This window comes from Crocodylus siamensis, chromosome 8 (genome assembly GCF_052110815.1).
Source record: "Crocodylus siamensis isolate JL-2025a chromosome 8, ASM5211081v1, whole genome shotgun sequence".
Taxonomy (NCBI): Eukaryota; Metazoa; Chordata; order Crocodylia; family Crocodylidae; genus Crocodylus; species Crocodylus siamensis.
Window position 1 is genome coordinate 1,821,645 of NC_143402.1, and position 18,751 is coordinate 1,840,395.

Consider the following 18,751-nt stretch of genomic DNA (forward strand, 5'->3'; position numbering starts at 1 on the left):
GTTCTCACGGTACTAAAGACCCCTAATTTTGCATAGGATGTTTTGTGGCTGTGAAGTGCAGGACTGGGGATGGAGACGGATGTTCCTGTGGACCTTTTCGGTTGCCTGTCATCATAGGGGAGTGGGCTTAATAACCCAGAAGTCCCTGGTAGCTAAGCATTCCCAAGAAGTGGCATAGATGAAGAAAGTCATGCTTTGAGCAGGGAGCCGAACTAAATGACCTCCTGAGGTCCCTTCCAGCCCTAATTTTCTATGATTCTAATTGCCAATTTGGCTAATACACTGAGAGTCTGGACTTCTATGTGCAATTATAACTGTGCAAAGACTGTATATTTTTTTCTAATAGTCTTAAAGGGCTAAAGTGCATACTTCACAGTTATTTTTCACTCTTAATCTTAATTGAAGTGGATAACCGAGGAGACCGAGCCCCTGACAAATCAGTGCAACCACAGCAGAGCATGCTGCAGGTTCACAGACATCAAGTAAAGCTTGCAAGAGCTTATACCAGATGGATAATCAAAAGAAAAATCAATTCACTAACAGACTGAAAGCCAATGAAAATTAACCAACACAAGGATTAGGTAACAATTTCTCCTGCGTTCCCCCGCCCCTTTGGCAAAGTAACACGTCCCAGAATTCCAGGATTTTGGAAGAGATCACACCCTAACAAAGTGCGGAGAAAGCCAGAAAAAAAAATAGTACATGAAACCACATAGGTAAGAGTCTGGATCCCGAAGAATACTGAGGGTTTTCTAACAGGAGGCACAAGGACAAAACTAATATTATGGCCACCTGTTTCAGAAACTGAGAAATTAAGCCCCTGTAAAGTTCCCTTCTCCCACCCCATTAAATCTCCATATAACAAACCACTTATGAAAGCCACCTGCTGCCACACATCAACCTGTCCCCTGCCTCAACTGGGGACTGTCTCCTGCCACAACTAAGGAATGTACTACCTCCCAAATGTCTGTGCTCCTCCAAAATCACATCCTAGGAAAAAAAACAAAACAAAAGCACATGCAAATATAAAGACCTTGTCTGGACTAGATGGTCCTATATGAAGTAATCTGATAGAATTTGAAGGTCTCCAATAGCAGAAAATTTTAAATCATTAACAAGATACAATATGTTCTAATTTGGCGGGGGGACAGACCCTGACAATCCCCTAACAATTTTAAAAGGATCAGGCTTTTCACATACATCTATGTTAAAAAGAACCAAACAAGGAAGAATGAGTCTGGAAGACAGCAAGTGTCCTGTGCCATGAAGCTGGCCAGAATACAGCTTAGCATACACACTGTTTTCTGCTTTACTGAATATCTAAATAAGTTGTCACAAATAAGAGAACTGTAAATGAGTTCTTGTGCTCTGTTCCTTCCTTCAGTTGGAGTAGTGAATACAACACAGACATACACATTTTGTATAATACTGTACATCTAGACGCTAAAGGTCAGATTCTGGGCTTCACAAAGATCACTTTGTCCCTCCCAAGGAGCAAAGTGACCTAAGGACCACCCGAAAAGGACAGCTAAGAATCTAGTTAGGGCTGGTTCAGGTCAGGGCAGCTTTTGGTCCATGACCTGCTTCAGAGGGCGAAGGAAGGCTGGAGTATTATTTTGATGCCCGACTGACAAATGATACCACAGAAGCCAAGTTAAGAGTTCCTCTGATTTGCACTAGGAGCTAGTTTTGCCCTTACACATTTCTCAGTGCCACAGAGATTCACGCCCTAAAACCATGCACATTTGTCCACTGATACACAACAAAACAGCTTTGCATTAAGAACGACTTGCCACCAAAAGGTGACTTGACCCATAGTAATTGTACACCCTTGCATAATTGTCAAGTATGGAAGCCTAATAGCAGGCATTAAACACAAGCTCCACTATATTTGTAAGCTTATGTTACAAAAATGACCAATGCAAACCGATTCAAAGAAAAATACGAGATATGCTTATTTGGATGAAGGTTTTCCAACAGTCACAGAACTGTAATGGATCTGGTATTTATACTTTACATTAGGGACAGCTCACATACCAGCAGGGCTCCTGAGAGGCAAGGAAATTTAGGAGCAAGGCTAAGAGGGGAAGGCACAGCCTGCAACACCATCTGGGGCTCCACAGACCTGTTGGGCATGATCACAGTGGCAGGGGCACATGCAAGGACTGTGCTGTCATACCCCTGCTCACCCTACCACCACCACAGCCAGATCCAGCCTTAGGGGCAGGGTAATCTTGACACCCATGCTTATCATTAGTAGAAGCCAGGCAAGATCCCAGAGTTCAATTGCTTATTTAAACTACACAAATACTTTCCTCAAAGCAGTGCAATTAAAACATGTAACTAGCTTTGCTCAATCCAGGAGCAAAGAATTTAATCACAGTCCAAACCAGATTCTAGTCAGCTACTTGAATGCAACTGTCCATTTATTTAAATGCATCAATTCATATTTATTTGCCTTGTATAGTTCACTTACCCAACATTTGTTGCAAACGTGACAACTAAATCCCCATCAAAACTATGCTATGCTGAAACCCGATATTTGGAACATACATTCCATGTAACAACCCAAACGAGATGATTTTGTCTAAGCACGGCATAGCTTAAATTTTCCAGTGCATTACTAGGGCTACGCAATTTTTAGATTAACCGCTCCATCAAATCAGCCTATTCACAGCTTTTTAGAGCTCTTGCCATAACAATGACACTTATTAACATTCCCATTGACGAGAAGACTAAAGATGTGGCTGGAACATTTAGCAACACTCCACTGCAACACTGCACTCCACGGGCACAAAACCTAAGGCCATCAGATCCCGGCATAAGCCTTTTTCACACTGACACCATTACTAATATAGCAGAGAGTCATTCATTTGCATTGTGTGAGTTGTACACAAAAACTTCCTGGTGACTTGTGTTTTTGGTTGCCTCTTTTTGGTTACCCAGCTTGAAACACCCAATTCAAAGAGCAGGTGTTCAAAAAAGGCAGACCGTTTTAAAGGGACAGGTTTTGATTTGAGCATTTCAGAAACCCAAAGAAAAGAATAATTTACAAGTTCCAACCATAAGGATTCAGCAGGACTAATTTCTAAGCAGTTAGGAGTCTGCAAAAAATTAAACGATAAAAACTGCAATTTTCAAGAGCACCAAAGGTTGAAACAAGGTTTCCTGGAAAAGAACAGACCCCAGCTTCCAGGTCAACCTAGACATTTTCGAAAACCTCACATGAAGTCACCACCCATTTGCAAAGATGGGCCAAGACTGTTCAGAATTTCATTTAATCCATAATAGAACAAGGATTCAAATACCAAGCACCAGACAGTGCTGTAACACAGCAGGAAGTATTTATCATATTTCAGCAGTTGTACAGGAGGCACTCAAGCTGCTGTGAGGAGCATAAGAAGAGACAAACAGCAAGTTTCCCATTGCTATGTGTTTCCAAATGACTCTTTTCTGGAAAACAAAAACTGATATACTTGCATCTTCACTTTGTTGATGCTAAATGCTAAATTCCTATTTTCTTCCACAGCCTTAAAATTCATTTTTGGACTGGTACATCCTTAACGCATATGCAGAATTTCATACATAATTAAGAAGCATCCATCCCCACAGGCTTTCAGAATCAGTGAAACCAAGCGGGGTCATTTAAAGCTAAATTAGAGTACCCTGACCTAATAAATGACCCTTACTGCCACAATCTATACTGCACAGGAAGGAAGTGCACAAACCGCACAGCACAAATTCACCACAAAATACTATTTTGTTAGGATATACCTCCTTACAGTCTAATGCCAGAGAAGTCTTGACTACAGCAGCAATGTAACTAAGAGTTGAGACTACGACCACAACAATGCAACAGAATATACAACATGCTTTATATTATAAAGGTACCACTTCTAGTTCAATAAGCCTTAAGACACTTAAAAGGTGCTTACTTTTTTTTAACCAAATCGTGAAGCAATTTTCATCTATAAAATACCAATAAATTCCAGAAGAGATATGATCTAGGCAGTAGCCGTGTTGGTCTGAGCACAAAAGGCAGATGAAATCTTTGGGGAGAGGCGACATCTTTTATGAGACCAACTAAATAGTTAGAGAAAAAACTGTTATTTGCAAGCTTTCAGACACACAATCCTTCCTCAGGCAAAAAAAATAAAAATTAAAAGTGGTGAGAGATATGAACAGTCAGAAATCCCTCAGGATATACGATGAGCCCAAGACTGACAGTAGCTGAATCAAAGACCTGAATGAGTACATTTCTCTTTTCTTCTTCTAAAAGTGCCTATTTGCCATTTCATACAGAATTCCCATAAGATGTGTAAGATTCCAAAAAACTGTTTTAACAGAATAGAAAGCTATCCTTGTACTCCCAATAAGATGCTTCAGAATTAATAGCTCACACCACACTAACAAAAAATAGAACATTGTGAAATGTATAGTATGAACAGCATTTACTGTACCCTTCACTGCTATGCAGAAGAGTAATAGCACTTCTGTATCAGACTACAAAGCTGCTTACACAGTTGCATTATATTAATTCAACCTAAATTGTACTGAGCCTTTTTTTTTTTTTTTTTTTTTTTAAAAGAGATGCATATGCTCTTAGCCTTCCACCTCTCTCGCTCTTGTATACCAATATACAGGACTGTATGTCACCATTCCCAAGGAGTTCAGGCTAATTTTTGACATATAGAATAAAATTCAAGGAAGAGAAAAAGAAAATTCCATCATACGGGGTAGTAAGCTATTATTCACAGTGAATGGTATAGTTACAGACCTCTGGGGTACAGCATTTCCAAGAGTTAACTATTGATTTCTGTAGTTATTTGAGTCTGGTCTCCATTCAGTCGAAAAATGTAACCTCCCTCTCTGCCCAGAGGAAAAAGTCATTTTAACTTCTTGTAAGTCTGTTTTGTCCACTCTACTGCACACATCTCAAGCACTTCTAACACATACCTATAGCTAGTAATGAGGCTTCAGGAACAAAGTCTCATCGAGGCAAAATAGCTAAGTCACTGAGTCTCAATAGCACTAGTTCCTTGTTCATCTGGTGCTACTTAGATATTTCCCCACATCGCCATGTCTCCCAAACGAAAGCAGACAAGACATTTCTTATTCACTGCTACTTTATGTAAGCCTCTGAACATTATAAAGAGCACAGGAGTTGAAGTCAATACAGTAGACTAAGGACACTTTTAGTATGCTAACCCTTTCATTTACCAGCAAAAGGAATCTAAGTGGGTGAGTTTGCCAAAACAAATCCAGGTCAGAACCATATCTGTGTAGGACAGAGGTTATAATGCTTAATCATGCAAAGTTGCATGTGACTTTGGTTGAGTAAGATATCTCACTGCCATCTTATGGAAGAATGTGTCAGGGACATTCACTTTTTACTGGGCAGAAGCCACTTTTGCATTTGGAGGAACATCGGGCTAGTCACCAAAAAAGAGGCAGAGACCAATGAACTCAGAAACAGTTTACAAAATGTACATCTGTACAGGGAGCAATTCTCCTCTCCAAGGCTAGCCTTCATTAACAATGACAGGAAAACAGTTTATTCTAGAACTTTTCCATTTTCACTCATTCACTTGAAGTGCACTTAAACACCAACATCACCCGTTTTCACTTAACTTTTGAAAGGAGGTATCTGTTGGAAGTTTTATTTTTTCAAGAGAAGTTTGTTTCTTACAAATTTGGATCACATCTTTTATTCAATTGCAGTAAGCCAGATCCACTTCCACCCCACCTTTTGGTGGCAGAAAAGATCACAGTCCAAGCCTTTAAGTAGAAGAAACTACCAACCTAGAGTGTCAGGATGGCTCTGCTCTGGAAAAATTAACAACATGAAACTCATCCTTTGAATAAATTGCCATGTTATTCTGGTTGATATTCTTTGTTGGTATACAGTAATGGTGAAAGGTGGAACCGGATTTTAAACTCCTTAACCTGCCAGGGCTGGCTGTTTTGATGAAGAAAACTGAAATGCTACAAAAATAAAAGTCAAGAGAAGCAATTTTAACTGTCAGCACCCCTCTACTCCGCTATTCTGAACACATTATATGCACTACATCTATGCTAAGCAGTATCAGGCTGCCCTTTGACAGGCATGACGTCAAGTCCTTTATGAAAGGCTACCAGCAATGAAAAGCCAGAACAATACTAGGCCTTGTGAGATGCATCTGGCATGGCACAGAACAATAAAGTCAAGACAAAGATGGTGTTTTTCCTTAACCCACTCGCTCTTTCCTCTGTCCTGTCTCTATCATTTTGTTTTCTTGAGTCCCAGAAGGCCCTTCATAATCTGGAGTTATCGCCCAACCCTCCTCTCCTTTATTTGGCAACTTTCTCAAGCCAGCCACTTCCTCCTGAACTCAAGACACAGAGTCTTCATCACTTTTTCCCACATCTTCCCAACTGAAGAGCAGGCCACTAGGGTCATGCTACAAAATATCTAATTTCTTCAAAGGCAGTATGAAGATAGCTGTTCACTGTTGTTTCACTTGTGATGGAACATCTTTTATTTTAGTAAGAGAAGCTGTAATTCAGACAAACAAGTGGAGCTTGCCAAAGCCTTATCAAAAAGATTTGTTTCGATTTACCTGGGAAAACATTAAAAAGGCAGCAAGCAGCAGAAATATAGACATGCTTTATCTGTAAGGGAAGTAGGGCTCTCTGTACATATTTTCCTAAAATTTGCAACAAATTCCAGTGGGGAAGATCAGTCACCTGCCAAGCTCACATGCACAGAATTAAACATTCAGTCTTGCTCAATTCTACCTTCCTCTCCAAAACAGAAAGCAAGCTTCCCCTTTCCAAGTTTCACTTTTCCCAGGAGCAACTTCTTAAGGTGCAATTTTAACTGCATCCTGTATTCCCAGTCATGCCTGAATACATTTGTGAAGTTACTACAGCCTCCTCTAAAACCCTCCTTAAAACTCCTTTGCCATGATACCTACAACCACCCCCCACAAGAAAAAAACCTGACAATAGCTACATCTCTGATCTACTGAGACTACTGCCTAACATGCTGGCCTGTGCTACCTCACTTCTGCCTGGTGCTCCTCCGGTCAGTGTGTTTCTATCTGTTGGACATGTCCTGTTTAGAGAATAAGATCTTTAGAGTAGGTTCTATAATTCTGCCCTGTGCCTGTACAGCATCTAGCACACAGGACTCTTGATTCATAGCAAGGACTTGTAGGCATGATGGCAATATAAATCAAGTCAAAAAGGCAGTAACAGCATGAGTTCAGTGCTCTCATGCACTGAACTCACCAGGCCGCCTTCCTGGGCGATTAAATCTTTGGCCATTTAAAAAAAACCTTGAAATCCTAAAATAAAAAAGCCATAAAGTATACCTATACTTAAAAAAGACTTCAACTTACAGAAAATCAATGGAATTTAGTACCTCAGCAGGAGAAACTCAGATAAGACAGCATGTTTACTTCTGTGCTCATGCACGCAACTCTGTGTGTGAACACACAATGTTTAAGCTGTGGGATAGCCTTGATTAGCTTGTGATCAAACTCTGCATTAGTTGCTACTGTCATCTGTTAATCCCAAATTTCTTGAACACAAATCAGGCATTATATATATAACTTCAGTTGCTTCTAAGTTTTCAAGGAGTTGTAGCAATTAATGCTTTCTAGTCATTCTGCTGAAAGCTCAGCCTCTAGCTTAGCCAACATTCTTATCCCTCCAAGGAGCAGCCAAGGGTTTTGCACTAAACCAAGAGGTCATACAAACCCATAAAGGAATAAATTTATCAATCTAGAAAGAGCAATTCAGAAACAACAAAGTCCCTAACCTCTGGATTTGGGGCACAGTAAATTGGAGGGTGAGAAGAAATCGCTGATCTAGCAGTTTAACACAAGACCATGCTTTCCTGGAAACTCCAGGGCCAAGGTCTGGCAGCATTTTTCCCCAAATACAAGCCGCACAATTAGAGACTGTCCAAATTCAAATGAGATGAGACAGCCAGGAAGTAAAAGCTCAACAGTTCACCATTAGAGTACCTTCAGAAACTTTAACAGCCCTGGCCTAAATCAGCATTTCTCAACTCATGGGTTGCGACCCAAAAGTGGGTCACAAGAATATATGAAAGGGTTGCAGGGAAACTTTAAAAATGGATCGACAAACTTAAAAAAATGGATTGTCCTTTAAAAGGAGAAAAACATGGGAAGCCGTGGCCTTTCCCTCGCAGGCTGTCAGAGTTCCAGCCTGCAAGGGGCCACTTGGAGCCCCCCCGACCCACACTCCATTCACCCACCCCCTGCCCCACAATGGTGGTGCTGGAGCCTGGGGGCAGTGAGTTGAGAGTGAGGGGCACTGGGTTGGGACTGGCCATCGATGTTCACAAATGGGTCCTAGTACAAAAAGGGTTGAGAACAACTGCTCTAAACGACTAATCTGATTGAAACCCTGAAAGCAAACAAGGAGTTCCAGGCAATTCTAGTGGTCAAATATATTGACCTGATTTCTTAAAGCCATCTGGGGTAACCCTGAAATTCTTTTACAGTTCACATTTCCAAAGCCTAAAGTTTCTAAATATGAAAAACACAACCAATGTGAGTTAATGCCTTTTTATATGCAACACTGGGTCAGACTTCAAGAAAGGTTTACTTTAAAAATAGCCATTACAAAAACAAGCCTAAAACAAGCTAGACAAGTTATCAAGTTTATTTTCTAAAAGATGTTGACATGAATGTAAATGTTTGTCTCTCAAAGTATTTTTAAGAAACAAAACACTAGAGACATTGTATTCACTGTTCTTTGTTCACATTTGCTTGTCTTTTTGAGCACATAACGTACTATAACTGTGATCAAAGTATTTAAGAAAGCTATTAAGAAAACACAGGGCACACAGGATATTGTCACATCTATGTTACAATTACCTACTTAATTTTAAAAATAAATTTCTTGGCTTATGAAAAAAAGTTACTCACCAATGGTATGTAGGAAGACTACCCAGGCAAGAAAGTGATAAACTGTCAATTTCAGCAAAGTATAAAATAATTAATTTTCTTTAAAAAATTCAGTTATATAAGAGTAGATCACAACAACAGTAGATAAGCTTCCAATTACAAACAGAACATAAGGGTAGTACTGTTTGGACTAATATTTTGGGTAATTCAACTGCTACTCATAGGCCCCATAAACAAAGAGCAATGAAGACCAGTCACCTTTGCTACATCTACTCACAACCCACAGGCAAGACTAAAATGACCCAGAATCACATCAGTTTCAGAGCACTGCAGCTGGTAGGAAAACTTAGGAGCCATGAATCCCAAAATGGGAAACTCAAAAAAAAAAAAAAAAAAGAAAGAAAAAGAAAAGAAGAAATGTTTCTTAACCCCAGCACCTTGCAATAATCAGGAAGCTTTGGGAAAATCTTAACTGTGGAGATCCACCCTACTCAGAGCTGCCAGGAAACAAAGCCCCTTCTCCTTGCCTTGGTGTGGAGTTTCAAGTTTCTCACGGTGGTCTCTAGTCTGGGACTTATGTGAAAAAGACAGTCCTCAAGCAGGTGAAGGTATGGGAAGCATCTAGTGCAGTAATCCCAGGAACCTTCCCCCTAAAAGCCAGTTGGTGTGAGGAAGTTCAATGACAAGAGCTCTCTTGAAAAGCCCAGATCTCTAGTCCCCGCTATTTCCTTTCAGTCTGTAGGTAATAAAGTTAGGACTCCAGCAAGGGTATATCACTCAGTAAAGTTTTCAAGCCTTGACAAGTGCTATAAAAAAGGGGAAGTGAATGCCAAATTGTTTATCATCATGAACACATCTAAATTCATGGAGATAAGAATACTACAGTAATGTACGATTTTAAAAAGTGTGTTCCTGTTTACAAAGGTCTAATTTCTGTGGCAGAAAAAGTAAAATATTCAGCAGTATTTTACATCAACATAAATGTTCTCTGACAAGACACTGCTCAGAATAATTTAAGTCTCCAGAATCCCTGGTGGAATTCAAGTGAAAAGATATAGCTCAAGACCAAAAACAGAACACTTGCAACATACCATACAGGACTGGAAAATTTACCAGAAAGAAATGGACTGAGTGCCATGCACTAGTTTTATTTGGATGTGTTTCTTTCATTGCACCCTGTTAATTTAGTAGAGCTTCACCTTGTTTTTTTTTATGATCTGAACTGGACACCTGGACTGTTCTGGTAAAGCTAAGTTGCAGTCAATGGTACGGAGAAGTCACCACACTGATTTAATATATGTTAAAGCAACACACACACACAACACACTATTATAAATACTGTATATTAAAACAGCATATACAACGGTTTTCATATTATTAAGTCCGGGTGCAGAGATGCAATCTTTAAGTAATTCGTATTAGTAAAATTGGACCGATAATGAAATAATTAAATTTATTACTCATTATCTAAATGCCTTTGCTTTTCACCAATTTTCCTCAAAATACTGATAGTTAAATTCACAAAGGGATTTAGGTGCCACAGTGCCAGGTATCACAGTTCACCATTCATATTATATTAAATACTCTGTAAAGCTGAGACAGGGACTCAAGTCTCCCGTGTCCTAAGGGCATGCGCCATACCCAATAAACTACATTATGGTCCCATTAGTTATAGTATTGTTATCTAATGAACCTTTTCTGCAAAGCTGAATGGTTTCAATAGAAGAATAGTTAGAGCACTCTCCCAGGAGGTAGAAGATACAAATGTGAAGGAAGAACAGGGAACCAAGCCTAAAATCACTGGAAAGACGCCACCATTTACCCTTCCAGGCATGTTTTTCAAGGAAAGCACTGGCTGCTGCAGCACTGTGTGGAGCCTGATCCTGCAGGTGCATCTCCTGCATGGTCTGAGCATCCCTGTGCCTCAGAAGCAAAAGAACAACTAGTAGAGTGCTCCTGATCAGGATGAGCAGAAAACAGCTGCCTAATTGCTTGGTCCTTACAAAACTGAAACAGTTGTGAGCATCCCCTAAAGAAGAACTTTAGGCTTTCAGGGCATTTTTAGACGTGCTCCAGGAGGCATGGGGGGCGAGGGGTACTTTAACTACTGAGCCGTGCTAATTAAAAGCATCTGCGCATCACATACATCAGTATCCCCGCACTGAAAAATGGCAGTGGGGGGCTTTGAACTAAAGCTCTTTGAAACAGCTTTAGTTCAAAGCCCCCCACTGCCATTTTTCAGTGCGGGGATGCTGATGCACACGGCGCTCAAGTCTGTCGGAGCATGTTAATTTCCATACTCCAGTAGACTTGATTAATCAAGTCTGCTCCGCCATGCTGGATTTCCAGCGTGTCAGAGCCGGTTCCCTGCACATGTATAGGAGCCCCCAGGGAATGAAACTGGTAAGAAGGTAGGTGCCTACAGGATGGGGGCAGGCATTTTGTAAAGAACACAAACTTTAATGCCCAAATTCTGGCTACACTCCACTTCACACACCTTTTTGTATCTTTAAAAGGTAATTGTGGGAATGTTCCATTAGGAAGCCCAGAACTAAACAGCTTCTGCTCCTACAGTTCCAGTCCTGTTTCTCCTACAAGTTTTTTCCTATCACTAGAGATTTCTCAACTAAAGCGCACACCCTATAGCAGCTGCACAATTTACAAAGGAGAACTTAAAACAAAAGCACCAAGAAATCATATGACCATACTATGTCATTAGAGTCTACAAAGCACTGCTGGTTCTTTGAAAGGAAATAAAAATAGTATGTTCCCCATCGCTGAGTTTAGAGCAAGAACCTAGACTAAGAACACAACTCAGGCACTGAATACCCCCTGAAATCTCAAACATAAATTTTTTCTTTAAAAATAAAAAAAAGAGTCAAACTTCTTAAAATTAGCAGAAGAGAAGTTTAATACATAACAACAGTTAGCTACTCCAACACCTCTGAAAGTCATGAAGTGTTTGTTCTCTAGAAGCCTTTCTAAATGTTTTTCAACAGAAACAGGAAAAGGCATCACATTACATCCTGGTCCATCCTGGAAATGTTTATCCTTAAAACACATAAGATATTCCCTCCTACTCAGCAACCTAGTGATCATCACTCCTCACTGTGGCTCTCCAATTAACACACCTACTGAAAGCTCTCTGCCATCACCCATATCAAGTCTCACAGTAAACAGGACTTTGAGTTGAGCAGCCAGTCCCATTTCAGGAATATATTTCGTTGTTATCTTCACCACAAAAATATATACCTCTTTACATTGCAGTAGCTACTTTGGATTGAAATGCTACAGGAAGAAAGGCATAAATAGCTCATATTTCAATGTAGCTAGTCAAGCTCAAATCTGCGGGGCTAACTGCTATTATCCATACTGCATCCCAGGGCTATTGTGGCTATGCTACTCCTCCTGGTCTTTGAGTTAGCACAGAATCTCTCCACACAACCCTGACTTGCACTATACCCTTCTCCTGGCCTACGCAGTCTTTCCTTCATTATTATTTTGCATGAGCACTGACACTTATGCACAGCCAGTTTTTCTTGCTGAAATGCAGTCAGTTACAACTTCTTCTTGCAGAAGGCATTTACAGTCTAGGCCTGCAATAAGAGCAGCTTACCACTGGTACCACCGAAATGCTCGTGGTAGCAGGAAAAAAAAAATCAATTGTGTTGCAGATAGGATTGGGTGGAAAAGGAGAAGCATTCAGAAGGTTGCAAGAATAGGCAGGAACATAATTATTTTTTTTAATTTATTCCAGGTGTAGAATTAAGTGTGATTTAAATACTTGAGGGCAAGAGAAAGGTAATATTTCAGAGGGAATAAAAAAAGTGAGTGGGAAGCATCCCTGCCACTGAAAATAGCCCCTACGCAGAGCTATAACCAATAACCTTTGCACCCATCTGCAGTCCAATTTGGCTTTAAGGGTGCTAAGGTTTGCCTTCTTGAGCCTATAAAGCAGGACCAGGTCTCTGGACCGTCAGGCTCCACCTTTTGGTTATGCGGGTTTTTAAAAGAGCAACAAAACAACCTGCTCAAATTGGAAAACATTTTTAAAAACTGGCTGGGACAAAACTACTTTGAACTCATCGGTGAAATCTGGTTTCGGGCCAACACCGTTACTATAAGTAGTCTTGCTTTCAAAACAGAGAAGCATCTTAATTTGCCTTCGTGATTCATTGAAACTCGCTAAACTTTTAGAGGACAGAACGCATCAACAAAAACCACCGCGACTTTAAAAAAGCCAGGCGAATGCCACAAGGAGTCTTGAGGAGCACAATTTAAAAATGGCCCAAACTTTACACCGTACAACCCTGCCCTGGCACCGCCTGAACGCAGGCAGACGGGGAGAAGCAGGGAAAGTGCCCCAGAGTTTCGGCCAGAGGTGGCAGCTCACCAGGCGGAGAAGGAAGGGGCTAGTCCGCTGGACACCGGCCCAGGGCTCCCATCGCCAGGCTCCTGCAAACGAGCAGAGGGAGAGGTCAACATTTCCCCCCAGCACTGCTTCACTCCCCGCCCCCCCCCCAGGTAAGGGGCCAGAGCCACCAGCAAACCGGGAGGCTCACGGGGTCGCCCCACGCTGGGCCCAGCTCCGTCCACCCTGCAGCCCAACCAGGAGTTAGGGACACCCCCCCTCCCCTCCCCCACGGGCGGCTGCTGCCCCAGTCAGTGACTGGCAGGGGTTGGGGGGCACCACTGCCCTCACCCCCCCCCTCTCCTGGGGGGGAGCCCCAGCTGCGGGAGTCGTGGGACCCTGACCCTAAACCTACTCCCCCCCCTTTTTCCCCCTCCCCCCACCCCCGACACGGATACGGACACAGACGCGCGGGGAGGGCTCACCCGTGGGCCCGGCCCGAGGCGGCGGCGGGGGCCGGGGGCACGGCGGGGGGGGGCGCGCGCGGCGCCGCTCGTAGCTTTTCAAAAGTCGGGACCCGGACGCGGCCCCCCCCCGCCCCCGGCACAGCCCCGCCCCCCTTCGCGTCACCGCGCCCCGCCCTACGCGTCACCGCGCAGCCCCGCCCCCGCGTCACCGCCGCAAGATGGCGGCCGCCACGCCCCCTCGCGCCTGCGCAACAGCGCCTCACGGCGTGCCCGCCCCGTCCGTCCTCGAGGGGCGGGATGGCCGACACGGCTACCAGTTTATGAGGCGCGGGCTGAGACACCACCACTAAGTCCTCACCTCTTGAGCAATTCCATGCTGGACTCAGTGCCTTGTGCCCCTTCCTCAAGGCGGTGGGGGGCACATGTAGGCTGCATTTCACACCTTCATGCCCAGGAATCACCTTTTCTGTCTGTGTATTTGCCACTTCGCCAGGCTGGGGAAGGCCTGACGCTTCTTGGCGTCGTCGATTTGGGGCTGGAAGGGGCCTGGCTTGTCACCAGGGGCCCCGGTGTGGGCCTTGCGGTCACCCCCTTGGCACCCAGCCATGCCCTGGGCATGGTCCTGTAGATGTCCCGAATCAAGGACCGGTGGCTTTCAATGGGAGGTTGATGTGGACTAGGAAGGCCAAGCTCTTGCCACAAGCTGTGCAATTAAAAAGGTGGTGTTACTGGGCCACCTCAAGAGAAGTGGCCAAGCTAACAGGCCCCCATTTCCTCTGCCCCAAGATGGAGGGACCCAGAACCACCTTCTGCATTAACAGCATGAGCCAATTAATGGATCAATTCATAAAAATTGACTGCTGATGCAAGAAGTAGGTGCAAGAAGTAGACTGGGCTGTTTGTACCGTGCAGAGCATTAACGGGGGGTTGCTACCAGGTGTGATGGCAGAAGACTATCGGGCAGCTCTTCGCTTACGCAGGATGAATGCAGGGCGTTCATTTTTTTCCCTCAGTTAATCACTGGGGAGAAAGAATTAAATGAACTAACAGTGAACAGGGAGGAAGATGTTCGCTATGAGATGGCTGCTCCCAGCGTTTCTCTGGAATGACTTGACTACAGACAGTCAGGAAGAGACAACCAAGCCTGTTTCTTGCTGCTACGCCTTGATGCAGATATCACCCTGACTGGTCATACCGTTTCACCACGTGGAACTTCACTTTTAGGTTACATTTTACTTGGGTGTAGCAAGAGAGCAGGCAGCAAAGGAAATGAACGAGGGGCGTAACAAGAGCAGGCAGCAAAAGCAAATGAACATGGGTTGAATGAGGCGCATAAGGTGAGAGATGTGGCCCCATTTCTTTTGGCTTGAATGTTACACTGTAGAGCGCTGAATAGCTTTACTGTTCTGCCAGGGTGCCCAGAGCTAAAAATAAAAGCTATTTGCAGTCACTAAATCAAAATAGACTTGCTGCTTTTGCACAAGCGAACACAACATTTTAAAGAGACCTCAACTGCTGTTTTAAACTTTATGGTTTCAAGTTTAAACCAACTCCTTTAAACTCTCCTGGAAACACTGGAGGTAGAAGTCACTGTTTTCCTCCCACCACTGCAAACCTTCGCTGCTTCAGCCCTCCCCAACATAAGGGCCAGAGCTGCTCCACTCTTTCATTGGCTAGTCACAAATGAAGTTGCAGAGTTTAAGTAATGAGCAGTCTGTGCACCAAAGATGTTTGTGTTTTAAAACAGGATTATTAGTAAGTAAAAATAAAATAGCAGCTTGGTTGGACACTGTTTATTGTCTTAACTGGAGTGTGTTACTACCGGCAGGTTCAGAGTTGCATCATATGTACAGTTTCCTGTAGCAGTCTTGGCACTGTCCAGCCTAGAACCAAAGGGTCTGCTTCCTTTCTTCCCCTTCTGTGGGGTTGCTAGTCCTCATCCCTCTGGTTTGGTGACTATCACTCCTGTTCCTTTTATATCCCTTCCTCTTGCCCCACTGCTATCTCCTCCACCCCCTCATTTGGTACATAGCAGTGCAGAAAGGTTTTGACTATTTAAAAAAAACAAAACTCATATGAAAACACCCATGCTGAAATTAATCAGGTTTCCAAGGTGTAATGCGGCGCAGATTTTTTGGTATGCAATTGGTAATTGTAAAAGGATGGCAGCCTTTAATTTTCAAAACACCTCTGTAATTTAGCTTGGCAAATTTGCCAGACTTGCACTGAAGGCAAAGCAGAAGGTTTCTGCAAAGATTGAAGAAAACTGTCATACTGTTCTTGAATTACAGGTCATTAAAATTACCTTGTTCTGAACTTGACTTTTGTCTAATTTTTTTCTCTCTCTCTGATTCAGCTTATTAAAAACTAATGCATTGGCTTCATGTAAAGAAAATGGATTATAATTAAGCAAAGCTAACAATTTTTGCTATGGATTGTTTGGGGTTCAGTTCTGCCCCTATGGCATCTTTGTTATCAGCTGAAGTAAGATGAAGCAGAATAGCCAATTCATCACTAAATCTGAGGTAGCAGAGACTAGTGTTATCTTTGCAGGTTAAGGCATTTTCCAATCCCTGTCCTTGAAGAGTGTACCCCTTGCATGAGTTAGTATAAACATTTACTAATTTCAAATTGTGGTGGTGCAGAGCGATTGTTACTGAGCATGAAGGCTCCCTGGATACTTTGCAACATTGAGGATGCAGGCTGCCATCCTAATCTTGGGAATTGCTTATTCAAAATGTTCTGCAACAATGTATAGTTAATGAAATGTAGCATTAAACTTTCTCTTTTAATTACTAGGAGATCACTGTGGGCCTTTTAAATAAGCCAGTAACTTTCAGCCAGGGGGCCACAAGATCTTTTTAAAAGGTACACAAGGTGCCACACAATATTAGCACTACTAAGTGTGAAAACACCTACACACGATTCACAAGCACCCTGTTTGAAAGTTGTGGGCTTTCTTTGTAGTAGAATTGCTCTATTATTTTCCATCATCAAAACACAAGTGAAAGCTAAGAGCTGATATTCTTACAAGGCGTACCTGAAGTCTAAGAAGATTGAGAAACACTGAAAGAGATTGTAATTGTAAATCACATACACCTATGGTCCTAGCACCAGGGGTAATTCTGTCCAGACTCCTTTCATCTAATGTAAATTGTACCCTCATTGTACAGTTCATCTGGTCAAACCAGTTCAAGTGCCAATAAAATCCAAGCAATTCAGGATGCAGATAGAAGCCAGTGGAAATGTAACACATTTGCTGTGAGCTGTGTTGTAGTGTTATGAAGCCGAATTCAAAGATTTGTTAAATAAATAAGGAACTGAGTTGTATTAAGGCTCAGTCACCTATAATTAGATATGTTCACAGTCACTGATCCTACAAGCATTTACTTAAATGCTTAATCTGGGCATATTGGAGTAGTCCCAATTAAATCAAGGCGATGGCTTATATGCTTCAAACTCAGAATGTACATAAGTGCATTTGTGCTTTATCCTAAACAGGGTTCTATGTTGAATAGGTCTCTGTATTCAGAGCATGGTAACAAGTGAGTTAAAGGAGAGATCAGATGCCAACTTGGTTTTATTCCATAAATAACAAACTTTTCACTGTATTAGCAATTTTTACAGACTTATCTAGCAACATGTGCGATTTGCTTTTCCAGCAAACGTACAAGGAGTACTATATGACAGGTTTCCTGAAGCTGGTTTGTTAGCCTGAAGTAAAGAATAACATGTTTGCTTAGTGAACCTGGCTGGCTCTAGTATGTTCTTGCAGGCTGACATCTTGTCCCAAAGGCCAGTGCTAGCTGCCAGACGGTGCTGGGGAGTTTCTCAGCAGCAGACCATCTGGTGCAATTCTGTGCCTGACATGCCATCCTATGCATGGGGGTCCAGGCTGTGGATCAGTCCTCCTAGGCCAGCACAGCAACAGGGAACAATTCCTTACAGAGCTGTTACTCAAGTCCTCTTCTTGATGATGGCTTATCCTCTTAGAACAGGGTGCAATATTTGCCCTCTTCCTGCCCCCTCCAGAAACATCCAAAATTTCGATAAAGATACCAACTTCCTTAATTTAGGTAGGTCCCATGTATACTCTGCTATTCTGCTGGATGATGGAGGTGTCTTCTGTGCCATGCATGGGTTTTCCATAGCATTCCAGATGCTAGATAGACAATAAGACATTCAAGAGGGAAGGCCATGGCCCTCAGGAGCTTGCAGTCTACTCTAAAGAATTGAACATTTCCTGCAACAAAAAGATAACCTACAACCAGTCCCCTTATCCTTGTGAGCACCCAGAGATACAAATAGGATCCCCTCTTTGCTCCCAAGATGGCTGAATGAGAGCACTGGCATTCCCGTCTGTTTCTTCATGGGTGGGCCAGTGGGTATTAACCTCTCTACTACAGCAAACCTCTTAGAGAGCAGAGCCAGTTTACCTGAGGCCACAGAGACCCTACAAGTATTCCTGCAAATCTAACTTGATCCAAATACATTAAAAATACCATCCAAAAATAATTGCATGGTTGTCCTTGTGGAGTTAGTGTTTGCCTATAGTTTGGCAGAAGACAGGATAGATTTGCACTTTTATAGACTAACTCAATCACAGATCAACATAAGCTTTCTTAAGCAGAGGGCTTACTTCATCAGATGGAAGGAACTGCAGTAAGGCAATGATGATAAAAGCTAGGGAAGCAGGGAGGAAAGAGGATAGGACACTCCTGAGAGGCAAAGTAGGTAGGAGAAAGAAAAACAAGGCAGTTAACCCATGGAGGTACATGGGTTTTATAAAAACTAATCCGGTAATGCAATAAGAACCCACAGTCTCTGTTTGGACCATACGTAACACAATCCAGCCTGTGGGATATTTCTTGTTTCACAGTTTCCTGTTCAAGTTAATTTTAAAACTTTTGTTGTCTAAGAACAGGCACTCTGGTCAGCAATGGAAAGTCCAGGGAGGTCACAGTGTTTTGTCACCAGATAGTCCATCTTTCTGGCACTGATGTCACATTGGT

The 18,751-nt window shown here is 42.6% G+C and overlaps 1 protein-coding gene across 5 annotated transcripts in view; it reads right to left on the bottom strand.

Annotated features, from left to right (window-relative positions):
- KLHL13 (kelch like family member 13) overlaps positions 1 to 13,886 on the bottom strand; it is a 108,236-nt gene extending 94,350 nt beyond the window's left edge. For 3 of the 5 annotated variants that reach the window (XM_090059236.1, XM_090059238.1, XM_090059235.1), the window contains exons 1-2: positions 13,758 to 13,886; positions 13,315 to 13,376 (exon numbers count right to left, since the gene is read on the bottom strand). The gene's annotated coding sequence lies outside the window, so the exon portion shown is untranslated. The remainder of the gene's footprint in view (positions 1 to 13,314; positions 13,377 to 13,757) is intronic. The other 2 variants (XM_090059237.1, XM_090059234.1) reach the window with 1 other exon arrangement.
- Positions 13,887 to 18,751: the final 4,865 nt, after the last annotated feature.